General features: G+C 43.6%; 1 protein-coding gene across 1 annotated transcript in view; it reads right to left on the reverse strand.

The window, feature by feature from the left end:
* Positions 1–11,692, reverse strand: part of gli3 (GLI family zinc finger 3) — a 92,921-nt gene extending 81,229 nt beyond the window's left edge. Inside the window, exon 1 of the mRNA XM_034108281.1 lies at positions 11,314–11,692. The gene's annotated coding sequence lies outside the window, so the exon portion shown is untranslated. The remainder of the gene's footprint in view (positions 1–11,313) is intronic.
* Between the last annotated feature and the right edge of the window lie 653 nt (positions 11,693–12,345).

Below are 12,345 nucleotides of genomic sequence, written 5' to 3' on the forward strand. Positions count from 1 at the left end.
GCTGCACATGGCACACTGTAAAGCAATAGAGTGAGTTCTGTATCCTGTCAGTGGGCCTCTCATCTCCAGTGAAAACAGTCTTGTGTTTGTGGAGGCATTCTTCCTACAAGGCTTTAGAAAGCACTCCGCACGATGTCACAACCAGAGCGCCACAACGGCATCCTTCACAGCGAAAGACTACATGTTACTGCGTTGTTTGAGAGCACAGTATTGCATGTGTGAGAACAGGGAAGAAGGGACTGTGTTTGAGAGTGTGTGAGCGATACTGCATGGCGCTGTGTATTGGAGTTGGATGCACCAGGTGCTTTCTACGCCTCTCAGTATGCAAGTGCGATCACGGTGTGCAGAACATAAATAAGAGAGGGGACCCTGGGGAGGGGATGAGTGGAAGAAGAGAAATTCCTGTACTGATGAAAACCTCACACACAACTTCTCCTCACACGTGCACACAGAGAATGATCCAGCAGATGAATGGTGAGTGTAGTGGCAGAGGGTATGGCTGTGACAGTAGGTCTTCACACTTAGACAAAGTTCAAAAAAGAGTGTTTGATGCAACTTTATAAGAGCAATCCTGAAATGTACAGCTACAGGTTATGGAGTCATTGTGAAACCGTCCGGCCTAGTACTTAAAGGTCACCTATTATGCAAAATCCATATAAATGACATGAAAAGGTCAATACATACATATGTGTCCCCTCTGTGTAAAGACATTCTGAAAGTTTCAGGAAAAATTATTAGCTTCTTTTTGATCCATTTATATAAAAAACCTGTCTGAAAATGAGCTGATCAGATTTTGGCCACTTTGTGATGTCATAATGTTTTTTTGGATTGTGTAACCATTAGCCAATAACCAACCAAGGTAACACCCCCCCCCACCTTGTCACCTGAATCTCCTCCGAGAGCACCATTGTGTTCTTCTTAACCAAATATCTCAGAGGGGCGTGGCTCCTTATTTTCATCTACAGTCAAAGATGGAGAATCGGCACTTTTGAAACAGGGCTGAAACAGAGGGGTTTATGGGATGCTGCAATGATCTGTTTGGTATCATTTCAGACAAACACTTCAGAGACATGTTTTGTATGTATTTGAGAGCTATCATTTATTGTTGAAAAAGAGCATAATAGGGGACCTTTAAAGTTACCTTACTCTTGATCTTTCCCTCCTGCTTTCTATCTCCTTTTGCTTCATTCCTTTGTGTCATTGGAATAAGTGTTGGAGCGGAGTGAGTCAGTCCTGTGATTAATGACGGGCCCTGGCGTCTCCGGGGCCGAGCGCTAACAACAGCCAGGGGGCAGCGCGATAATACAGAATAATAAAGCCAGCAGACAAACAACCAGGCAACGCAAGGCCTATTAGCTAGCCCCATCAGGATGGCTAAGTGAGAAATTAGCCCTTCCCCAGCTCCGACACAATTCATCAAGTGCTGCCCCTGAATCCCCCCTCTAGAAGTCATAATGTTTACTTAAAGACTGGCCTCGATGCCCCAGCGGCGAGCTTTATTGGCTCTTATTAATTCCCGCTCTGGCCCTCGTGGCCATGCCATTTAAACCGAATTAAAGGGGTGAAAATTGGATGAGATGAAGTTGTCTTGGTGTTTGGCTCTTGCATGATAAAGCCGGACCTAAAGAGAGGGAGATTTGGGAGGAGAACAAAAATAAGAGGGGAGGGCAAACAAATCAGCATGTAAAGGAATGCTGAATGAAGCTGTCCTGAAATGTGCCGCAGTCAGTCAGAGGAATGTGGGAGAGAGGGGGAAAAGGAAGAGAAAAAGGGAGACATGGCATCGCTTTAATGCTAGACTTCCTGTGTGGATGGGAACTGATCCAAAAGGGTAACACTGGGTCACACATTCCACAGATGCAGAAACGAAATTATTATTGCTGTATCTAAGCATTCTCATCTTTCATCAGACCGGTTGAGAAAAATACCGTAAAATAAGGTCACTCTATCAGCACTCCAACCTTATTTCGACATGTCAGTGATGGACAGGATTGAAAGGCGAGGGAGTACACTCGGCAGGAGAACATGCCTTTTAATGAGGTGACTGTTCTGGTCATGTAATAACAGAACAATGAGTCATACTTATGAAAAACGATAATGAAATTGGTCAGTTTTCATCAACTTGGTGAAATAACAAATGATCTTGAGATTCATATCTATATAGGTCACTGTTGATTATTTTTTATTGTTTTTGTGCTTTTTTTTTTAAAGAAATGCCAAATATTTGCTGGTTCCAGCTTCCAAAAAAGGAAAATGTCCAACTTTTCTTCTTTTTCATATCATAGTAAACTGAATATATGAGTTTTTAACTATAAAACAGAAACAACCAGACATTAAAATACATCTGAAAACCTATCATGGCCACTAATATCTGTTATTTTACACATTAATTGAGGTTATTGAGTTGTAAAATGGTAAAAATAAATGTCAATAGTTCAAATAGTTCAAATATTTTGCAGTTAAAAATGTTCCTCCCTCTTTGTTGTGTCAGTATTGCTTTCATCTGAAACCACAGCACTGAATGGGTTCACTGGCCCTTGTGCAGGCCTGTAAGTGGAGTATAGAAGTTGAGTTGTGTGTGTTGCATGCTTGGCGGCAGAGAGAGTGTGTTCTATAGAGCAGTATGGAGTGTATGGCAGCTGAGGTGTGAGATCAAAGACAGCTGAAGCTCTCAGGGAGTCCCGGAGACTTCTAGCTCTCTGACGGCTCTCCCCACGGCAGCGTCGGGAGACAACTCTATCCCTTCACTTTCATATCAGCCACAGAGCCCCCCCATCCCTCTGCATCAGCTTGTAGGCTCCACACACACACACACACACACACACACACACACACACACACACACACACACACACACACACACACACACACACACACAAAGTCTCAGAGGAATTGGCAGTGCTGCAAAAACCTGTACCCCACCTACAGCAACAGTACACACACAGGCTGTTGCTCGTCAGAAACACACAGCTGAATATCTTGAATTTTGAAAGGCTGAGTTGGGAGAAACTCATTCTCCCAGTGAGAGGATGTCACGCAACTCAAATACCAAGACGATATCGCACCACACAACACCGGAATGAGATGCCATAAACCTCACAGCGCTGCCAAGTGTTCAACAGAAAACTTCCCGTAAACTCCAAAGAGCACAGTCACAAAATGGCCCCCTGAAAATCCCCTGCATAAAGAGCGAGGAACAAGACTGTCATTAGACAGGCGGCCCCCTCAGGCCCCGCCGACTCTATCGTGAGGAAGCCAAACATCTGGGTGCATTTACGCGTTTCAGCTGTTTGCAACCCCGCCTCGAATAAATCTGGGAGCTGTAACACCATTGCTTAGGACAGCTCCTAAACAAACATGCTCAACGCTCGCCGGCTCACTCACTCACTCCTCTCCGCACGCTCATGCACCCCGGATAACGCAGGCGAATACATTTGTGGAGGAGGAGGCGGAGGAGGCCTTAATTGGTGCGCTTGACGTGTGCCTGGGGTTAATTGGGAAGCATGGAGAGCAGCTGGCTCCACGGTGGAAGTTGAGACAGGGATAATAAGTTCACCCGTTGCAGGAAAGACAGTTAGTGATGAATCAGATCATAGGAACAGTGTATCATCCTCACATCTCCCCCTCCTCCAACCTGCTCCCCTGACAAGCAGAGACAACCTGGCTCCCAGCTACACAATCTGGCACCTATCACGCAGGACTGGCAGTCTTTGGGAAGAGATCACCCGGCGATGGTTCACACACACTCATTCAGCTAATCACTCACACACACAATCATTCTTACCTCTAGGACACGGAACCTAGTTTATCAGTTCGCCGGTCGATGTATGTAAATCTCTCCAACAATGTGTGTACTAATGGCTTATTACCCCGCGTTAGCTGGTTTGCATTGATCTCTGCGCCAGAGGGAGACGGGGAAACTAGAGCAGTTCGCTGCTCATATGTACCGAGCAGGACTATAATCACATCCCAGCTTGTTTCAATAAAGGCAACATTAGCATAAACCATCTCAAACACACTAAAACCTTCACCCCCGCTCAGTCCGTGCAAGAAAAAAGAGGGAAAAAACTTTCCTGGATTACAGGGTAATCATGGCCATATGGGATGGGTCGGTATAACTTTGCGTGTCTGTATAGATTGTCTCCACAGATTATGACTTTCAAAACGTTTTTTTCCAGAGGAGCAAATCTTCAGCCAGTATATATATAGAGAGAATAGAAAGTGCTTCTTGCAGGATACTAATGGCTGCAAAGGGTTTAGATATAACACCAAACTCAGTTCCTTGTGCTGGGAGGGTGGCGGAGGGAGTATTTGGGGGCTGAAGGAAGCCCAGGTAGAGTCATAGGCAGTAATGGGAGGAGACAGCGACTTAGAGCGCCACACAAAAGCCAGGCTTTATAAATAATTCCAAAAGCTAACAGGATCCCTTGTATGTGTGAATCTGTGAAATACATTCACACATGAATGCACACACACCCCGCCACCAGGGGGAATAGGTTATGCACACTCCTCCGCTGGGGCCGCTGTGAGTCTGACCTGCCTGGATTGGTAAAATTGGATGAATATGTTTCTTGCATAGATGATGCAAACTAAAAAAAAAAAAGTCCCGAAGAAAAACTAAAGGGTCTATTTGAGCAACACACACATTGACGCACACTCCCTCACTCATAATGCAGGGCAGCAAAGCACACCGGAGACCTGTCTTGTAAATCTCTTTGTGAAAGCAGCTTTGGGGGGTAGACAGGGGCTTACACACTGAGCCCTGAGGTAGCGCTACAGACTCCACTCCCTCTAACCCCCCCATGGTCTTTCTCCCTCTCCCACACACATACTCGGCTCTCCTCTTCTCTCTTCCTCACTTTCCGTCTACCCCACATTTCCTCCTACTTTCTTGCCCTTCTCTCACCTTATCCATCGCTCCCTCCCACCCTCTATTCTTTTCCTCTCCCCTCTCTCCTCCCCTCTGTCCCAGCCCGGGCTCTAGAGCGCTGGTCCTTAGCCCTGCAGGCTCCCGTGGTGTTGCGGTGACTAATGTCCTGCCTTTCCTCAGACAATGAGTTTGAGACTGAGCCGGGAAAGTGTTGAGGAGGGAAAAAGACTCCAGCACCTTTTGACAAATGGAACCCTTCGCACAGCCGGGCCCACTGAGGGAGGCTTTACAATGTCGCGCTCCACGCTCCACGTCCTCCGAGGGACGGCTGCAACCCGCAAAGCCGCATCTGGGGGAATATAATGAATTCTTTGGGAAGTCTAACCTGGCTTTCTTCATGAATAAGATATATTTCCAAAGCATGTCGACCCCTCTTAATAAAAACACCAGTCTGGCAGGAATCGCCGAGGCCGTTTTAGGGCCCCATGTACACGTTAATATTTCTGTTTCCCTATACATTTTTCTCAGGCCTACTTCTCTCTGTCACTGCAAGGCCAGACTGCATTTTCCCCTGTAAGGTGGAGGAGCCATGATCACAAACTGTCATTAAAAACGGCTGGAGTCCTTCTCTTTAAGGAACTCAAACTCTTGGATGCTCCCTCCTCTTCCCAACACACCCTACCCCCCATGCAACCCTGAAAGGAACTGGGCTTTGTCTGAGGAGCAAAGGAGAGAGGAATCCCCCCCCCCTTCAAGCCTACCTCCCCTTCCCAAACCCTGTTCCTCACTCCCTGCGGAGTATTGTTAAAACACAGCCCCCTCTCTTTCCGCGGCCCGGGCTCTTAAAACAGCGTGCTTTGCATGAGAAAAAACGATTAGTCTTCAAATGCTCCGCTGTCAAAGGCGGGCTCTTTCAGGTTGGGGCAGAAATTTGCTCAGATAGTAGAGTTCCCCCTTTTGTTTTTCTAAGATGAGGCATTATTAGAGCCAGGGACGGTTAGCATTCATTGCTGAGAAGAACACACTAGAGGGGTTTTATAAGGGACAACTTGCCCCAAGTCCGACGGAAATGAAGGAGCAGAGTGGGGGAAGAGGTACTCATCTAAACATGTTTGGAGAGGAGAGAGAATGTCCGGGCCTGGGCTTCTTTCAGGTATTAACCCTGGGATGTACATTTGACATTCAAACAATAGACCCCTCCTTGACCTCTACTCCAGGATGCAGCAATACTCAAAGATAACTCCCACTGAAAGACAACTACGAGCAGCATGGGATTGCAAACACATGGGGTGCACATTGTGAGTATTATAGCATGACAATGCATAACTTAATTAATGGTGTAAGGACAGGAGTTACTCAGTTAACTAAATAACCTTTCTTTTTTTTTTGCTTAGTTCAAATAATGTTGAGGAGAAAAAAAGTGTGTGAGTAGACAGAGCCTGACTCATGGCTTCACACATCAAGAGCCAGGGGTAAGTGACAGATCATTGTTCACAGCAAGCGACCAGTTCATCTGTCCCCCCATCAACACCCCGGCCCAGAAAGCACAGACCCCCTCACGGATGCCACAACCGGCTCCCATCAAAGCTGACACAATGCCACATCTGCAATAACAGCACCGCCGGCCCCGGGAAACTGTGTCTTTAGGCGTTCAACTTTACACGCAGCCCGCAAACAAATGGGCCCCAAAGCACTTCACCTCTTGCTGCTACACTTCACACTGCAGACTTAAAGACAGTTTTACGGCGGCTACAGCAAACAGAGGAGGGGATGAGCGGCGCCCACATGCAGGCGTGAGATGTCCTGTTTCTCCTCAAGTGTGTCAGAAAAGAAAACGCAGCTGTTAACTGGCACACTCTGCATTCTCGCACCCAAAACAATAAAATGTACCATGACCTTCACCTGGGCTTATGTTAAGCTGTCAAGTACAATTTGATCGATCGTAAATTCAAATCCCTCAATTCAAACGTGCTGTTTTCACTCTTTTTTTTGCCTTACTTTGGGAGGGTATCGTTGACCAGACTAACTGTCAGGTCCAGTTTGTTTTTCCAACAGGCCAGAGTAACGGAAAACAAAATACTCTCTCTGCCCCTGCTAAGGCAGCTTGAGCTCCCACTCGTTTGTCCTCCTTTTAGACACATTAAAAAAAGTGAAAGCACCCATAAAGAGAGGGGAAAAGAAAGAAAGACAAAATAGAAGCTAAACATGAACAGTGTGTTTGTGTATAAGGGGGAGAAGAAGACAGTTTGAATGAGCAGCATGTACATGCATGCAGTTGGAGTGCCATGAGGTGTATTAATGTTGTGTCAGTATGCTGTTTGCGAAATCCTCAAGTGTATTAAGATTCCTGTGTGTGTGTGTGTGTGTGTGTGTGTGTGTGTGTGTGTGTGTGTGTGTGTGTGTGTGTGTGTGTGTGTGTGTGTGTGTGTGTGTGTGTGTGTGTGTGTGTGTGTGTGTGTGTGTGTGTGTGTGTGTGTGTGTGTGTGTGAGCGTGCTCGTGTGTGTGCTCGTGTGTGTGTGTGTGTGTGTGTGTGTGTGTGTGTGTGTGTGTGTGTGTGTGTGTGTGTGTGTGTGTGTGTGTGTGTGTGTGTGTGTGTGTGTGTGTGTGTGTGTGTGTGTGTGTGTGTGTGTGTGTTTAATATACATATCTAAAATTACAGTGTGATATCTCACACCCTCTTCATAGCCACTTTCCCCACATGGCCTTATCCAAAGACATCACCCGGCTTGAAAGGTGCCTTTAGCAGGCTCCTTGAAGCAGGGAGCGGGGGTCCCGCTCTGGGACAATGATGGTTGAGGTGGAGGGGAGTCGGGGGAGCAGGAACACATAGCATATTAAATCTGCTGGCGGAGCTGGGTCGTCCGCGCGGAGAGCCAGAGAGCCAGATCTGAGGCATGCCCTGAAGGGATGGCTGGGCCTGGGGATTAGGAGGCCAAGGAGAAGCCGCTGCGCGCCCGAAGACCCCTTCTTGTCTCTGCTCACACGCAAATGCATCCAGACGTTTTGACGCGTCTCAGGTTTGCCATCTCAGTCCAACTTTTCATAGCACTGCTCCGCGCCTCGCAAACCACACCAGCAAACACGCACACACACACACACACACATTTCCACCCGCTCTCATGCAAAGCCTTTTTTCCCTCAATCACTACCTCTGTCTGACTTGTCCTCTTCCTTTTCTCACTGTGTCTGTTTCATTTGATGTCCACATATCAAAGTACCAAATCATCAAAGTGAGAGTTTTCTTTTGGGGGCCATCTACTCAACTACTCCAGTTACTTGCAAGGGAAGCAACAGCTAATCAAATTATAAAGGGAATTGCTCCAAACTGGTCAGATGGTTTCACTGTATTTTTAAACGTAATAATTGTCAGTTTTTACACTTCAGAATAACCTTTAAACAAGCAAACACTAAAATAAACTGCAGTCCTCATTATCTTAAGGAAAATCAACTTCCACACATTACCCTCGTTTTAACAAAACATTTGCCACCTCTTTGAGGGCTTCAGTTTGCAGCATTAGCACAACAACAAAGCTCATTAGGGCTTCTGGCATAAAAACCTGATAACAGGTATTCTTCCTGCAGGGTGTAAAAGGCCTGAGGACAGAACCCGCCATTAGCTGTGAATGCAAGGCCCCTTAAAAAGAGGAGAGGGCCATACCTCAAAAGCTAATAGCATGTCATCTCCCTGCATTAACATGACAGCCCTTATTCTGCCAGGTCACCGGCGTACCGGGCCAGTGTCGCTATGCATAATTCTACTTAAAGAATTGCTTAAAGTTGAGATAAGAGAGCACGCTGCTGCTATCTGACGGACTGACTCCTGCAGAGGGAAACGCTATCCGCCTCTTCCTCCCGCATGGAGCTGAAGTGGCAGAGTGCGGCTATGATACATCTCTGCTGGCTACAGTAAGCGAGTGGCTCCGAGTTGTGCATCTCATTCCAGCAGATTAGCATCTTAAACACTGCTGCATTCATCACTGCTGCTGCATCACAATGAGACAATGTGCTTTTTGGGGAAAGGTGCACCTGTTTGACATCAGTTAACCCCTTGGTAGTGTGTTTAGATCAAATGTAATAGTACCAAAAACTATTTTTAAGTTTTCTAATATGTTATTTATACATATTAATTATTGAATTGTGTTTTGTGGATTTTAAATGATTAATATATATCACATCCTTTACAAAGAATACTGACATAACTGACTGTGAGAACAGAAATTAAACAGTTATGTTCAATGTTTTTTATAACAGTGCAGGAAATTAAATACAAAAATGTCTCAGATTTACCTGTCATCACTCAATTTTAATTAATCTAATTTAATTTAAGGCTCATAGAAAATAAATCATATCCTATATATCTTTTATAAAATTACAATCAAATGCCATCCCAATCTTGGCCTCAAATATTATTTATATAAGCAATTATATTGTATATTAAAGCATCACTTTTGATGGCCACACAAAAATCCAATACAAATAATAGGGGGTAATTGTAAAGCCATGATTGTTAAATCACAATAAAGGAAATTACTTTGAAATGATACTCATGATGTCATTTGAAAATAAAAATATTAAGCCTTAAATCTGTGCGAGGCCTGGTCCGTCTCCTTATTCTTTTCCATTTTAACTGAGCTGAATCATTGACATGACAGTTATTTATTCCCTAATAAACTGCCTTGTTATTTTGTTATTATAAATAAAAATAGGGGACATATTGAATGACAGTTTATGTGACAGTCCCATTTTTATTTTATAAGACAAATGGAAACAAGACCTGCAAAAAAGCTTGCTCAATGCCAAAATCCACAGTAAGGATGAATGATGGAGCAACCTCATAAAAATAACTAAATGGAGATTTTTATCTGTGTGAACTTGTGCTGTTAAACATCTTATTTGGTGTGTTCGCTCACTGCTCCGTCTCAAGGCAGCCAGACCTCCGTTAATAATTTGCCAAGTGTCAAAAAAAGGAGGATTTGAGCAGCACCGCATGGCTGAGCACCTCGGACCCTCGTCGTCTGTGTGAAACCCGAGAGCAGACAAGCAGATGAAATGTGGAACAGCTGGTGAACACAGGAGGGAAAGTTTCAAACAAATATCCGCACATGTGGAGGGTTGGGGGCTCTCAAATGTTTTCATGTCCCGGACCCCCAAAAACCAAGACTGACTTCTGTTAGACATTTTTTCTCACCCTGCACAAATCCATGTGAGACTTTTTTTTAAATATGTTTTTGTGTGTATTTTTGCTGTAATGATAACATGGACACACCTGTTATTGTAATAGCCCCTCTTATAAATGTTTAATTGTGATAAATCCAGTAAATTGTAAACCTTAACAGTCACTTTGCACCATTTCAAATGTTGCTTGGGGCCCCATAAAACTCCCCTCATGGACCCCTGCAGGGCCACAGACCCCCACTGTAATGGGCTTACATTTCTCTGAGCACATGTACATGCCTTCAAACATGCTATGATGTATCCTTACACGTTTTTTTCTTTTTTGAAGATGAAGGAATAACATGATAATACCAAAACTTCCTCATTCAAATCAAATGGCAAGATTTAATTGAACAGATGGTCTTCATATAAATTATTTGGCTGCAGTTTTTCCTTATAAAATATATCTTTATTTTTTGAGCAAATATTCCCTGTTTAAAAAAAAAAAGGCCTACATTGACAAATTACATTCTAAAAATACTATGTAAACCAAACCAGTGATAAAGAAATATTTGGGGTTGTACAATTGTTATACAATTAAATATGTCTAAAAGTAGAAGGTCAGGTCGAGGCTTGGTTGGATTTTAAAAATAAAATAGTATCTGTGAGCATGTGCATGTAAGTGTTCCAATAAGTCAGCACACTCTAAGAGGATAAATCGAATCAATAACAGACACTGAAATATGATCACACATGCACATACATATGTATGCCTCCTTCCCCCTCCCCCCACGCGCGTTTCTTTAGGCAAAAGTCCAATAAAGTTTCATGTCTGCATAAGTTCACTTCAAAACTCCCGTCAGAATTACACGTGTTTTTTCTGTTTAACACATCAAAGATAACCAAAAAAAAAAAGTTTCCTATTTCCAACAAACTTTATGCAACTTTAGGCTTGTTTTAAAAAAGCACATCTGTCCGTCGGATACTATGCCATCCGGGCTTTCCAACAACCAACACTTATTTCACAGAGCATAAATCACACACCCAGGCCAAGTGTAAAACAAGTATGTTCTGCTTCTTCTGGGGGTCGACGCTTTTATAGCTGTTGTTTTTTAAAAGCTGGTGTTTCTTACCACTTTTTGTCAGTTAATCCACTTCATGTCTACATCTTAACTTGTATGAAATTCCATCTTTTTGAAATTCGAAACCTCTCCTGCTTCAACTCCCACACTTTAAAAGTAGACAAATAAGCGCAACAATGAGTGTAAAATGTTAAGAGATTACTTACTTTTGGGGGGGTTTCCCCTTGTAATTCTTGACTTTTTTTATCTTCACAGGAAAAAAATGATTGGTCTTCTTTCTTCGGCTTGTTCTGTCGCTAACTTGCAGATGTGCCTTTGGAGTTGCCTGGGACTTTTCTTTACGATGCAACTCCAACTCCGAAGCGTCGCTGCCAGACTTTTTCCTCTTCTTTCTCCTCCTTCTCACAGTTTGCTGTGTGCAAAAACCGCCCGACTAACACCATCAGCCTTCCGATAATATCTGCCGATAGCAGACCACAGATGTGCGTAAAAACAACATAAGCGTCAGAGAAGCGCATGGAGAGTTGTTATTACATTTAGTGCGCTTTTTCGAGGAGAAGAGAGAGGGCGAAGTGTGGGACTCCAGCTGCTCCTTCGCTCGCTTGACTCCTCCCTTCGGATTGCTTCCTCCTTTCCTCTCTGCCTCCCTCCTTTTTTATTTATTTTCTGTACCCCTTTTCTTTCCTTCTTTTTTCTTTCTTTAAGACAACATTTGTTTTATTGAAATCCTATAGTAATTCCTGTTTTATAACTTGTGAAAAAAAACACACTAACACAATACTGAGTTTACCAAATACCTTTTTCTAATAGGCCATTGGAACACAAATCTATAACTTATACAATTTAAGAAAGGAGAAATAATTTCACAATACACTTACACTAGTTAGAAAGTTCTTTTATTTTCATGTTTTTTTTCTTTTTGTCTGTCCATGTGACTTAATTATAAGTGTTTGAATGAGCCCGTAATTGAAAATATCAAGGGAATACCAGGACGCTGCTTTAAAAATTATTATTTCACCTTTTTAAACTACACTGTGTTATGGAAATCTAGGGCCCAACACAGCGCTGGAGAGTACAAGTCAAATGAACAATACAAATAAATGGTGAATCAAGCAAAGCTGTCTTTTGGTTATTTATTTGAAGCTTCAAATACACGATACAATAATATAAATATGTCACAAGTCGCACAGAGTATAAGATAGTCTGCGCGAGAGTGCGCAGAACAATGGAAAAGCAAA

The sequence above is a fragment of the Pseudochaenichthys georgianus genome, chromosome 20 (genome assembly GCF_902827115.2).
Source record: "Pseudochaenichthys georgianus chromosome 20, fPseGeo1.2, whole genome shotgun sequence".
In the NCBI taxonomy this organism is placed as follows: Eukaryota; Metazoa; Chordata; class Actinopteri; order Perciformes; family Channichthyidae; genus Pseudochaenichthys; species Pseudochaenichthys georgianus.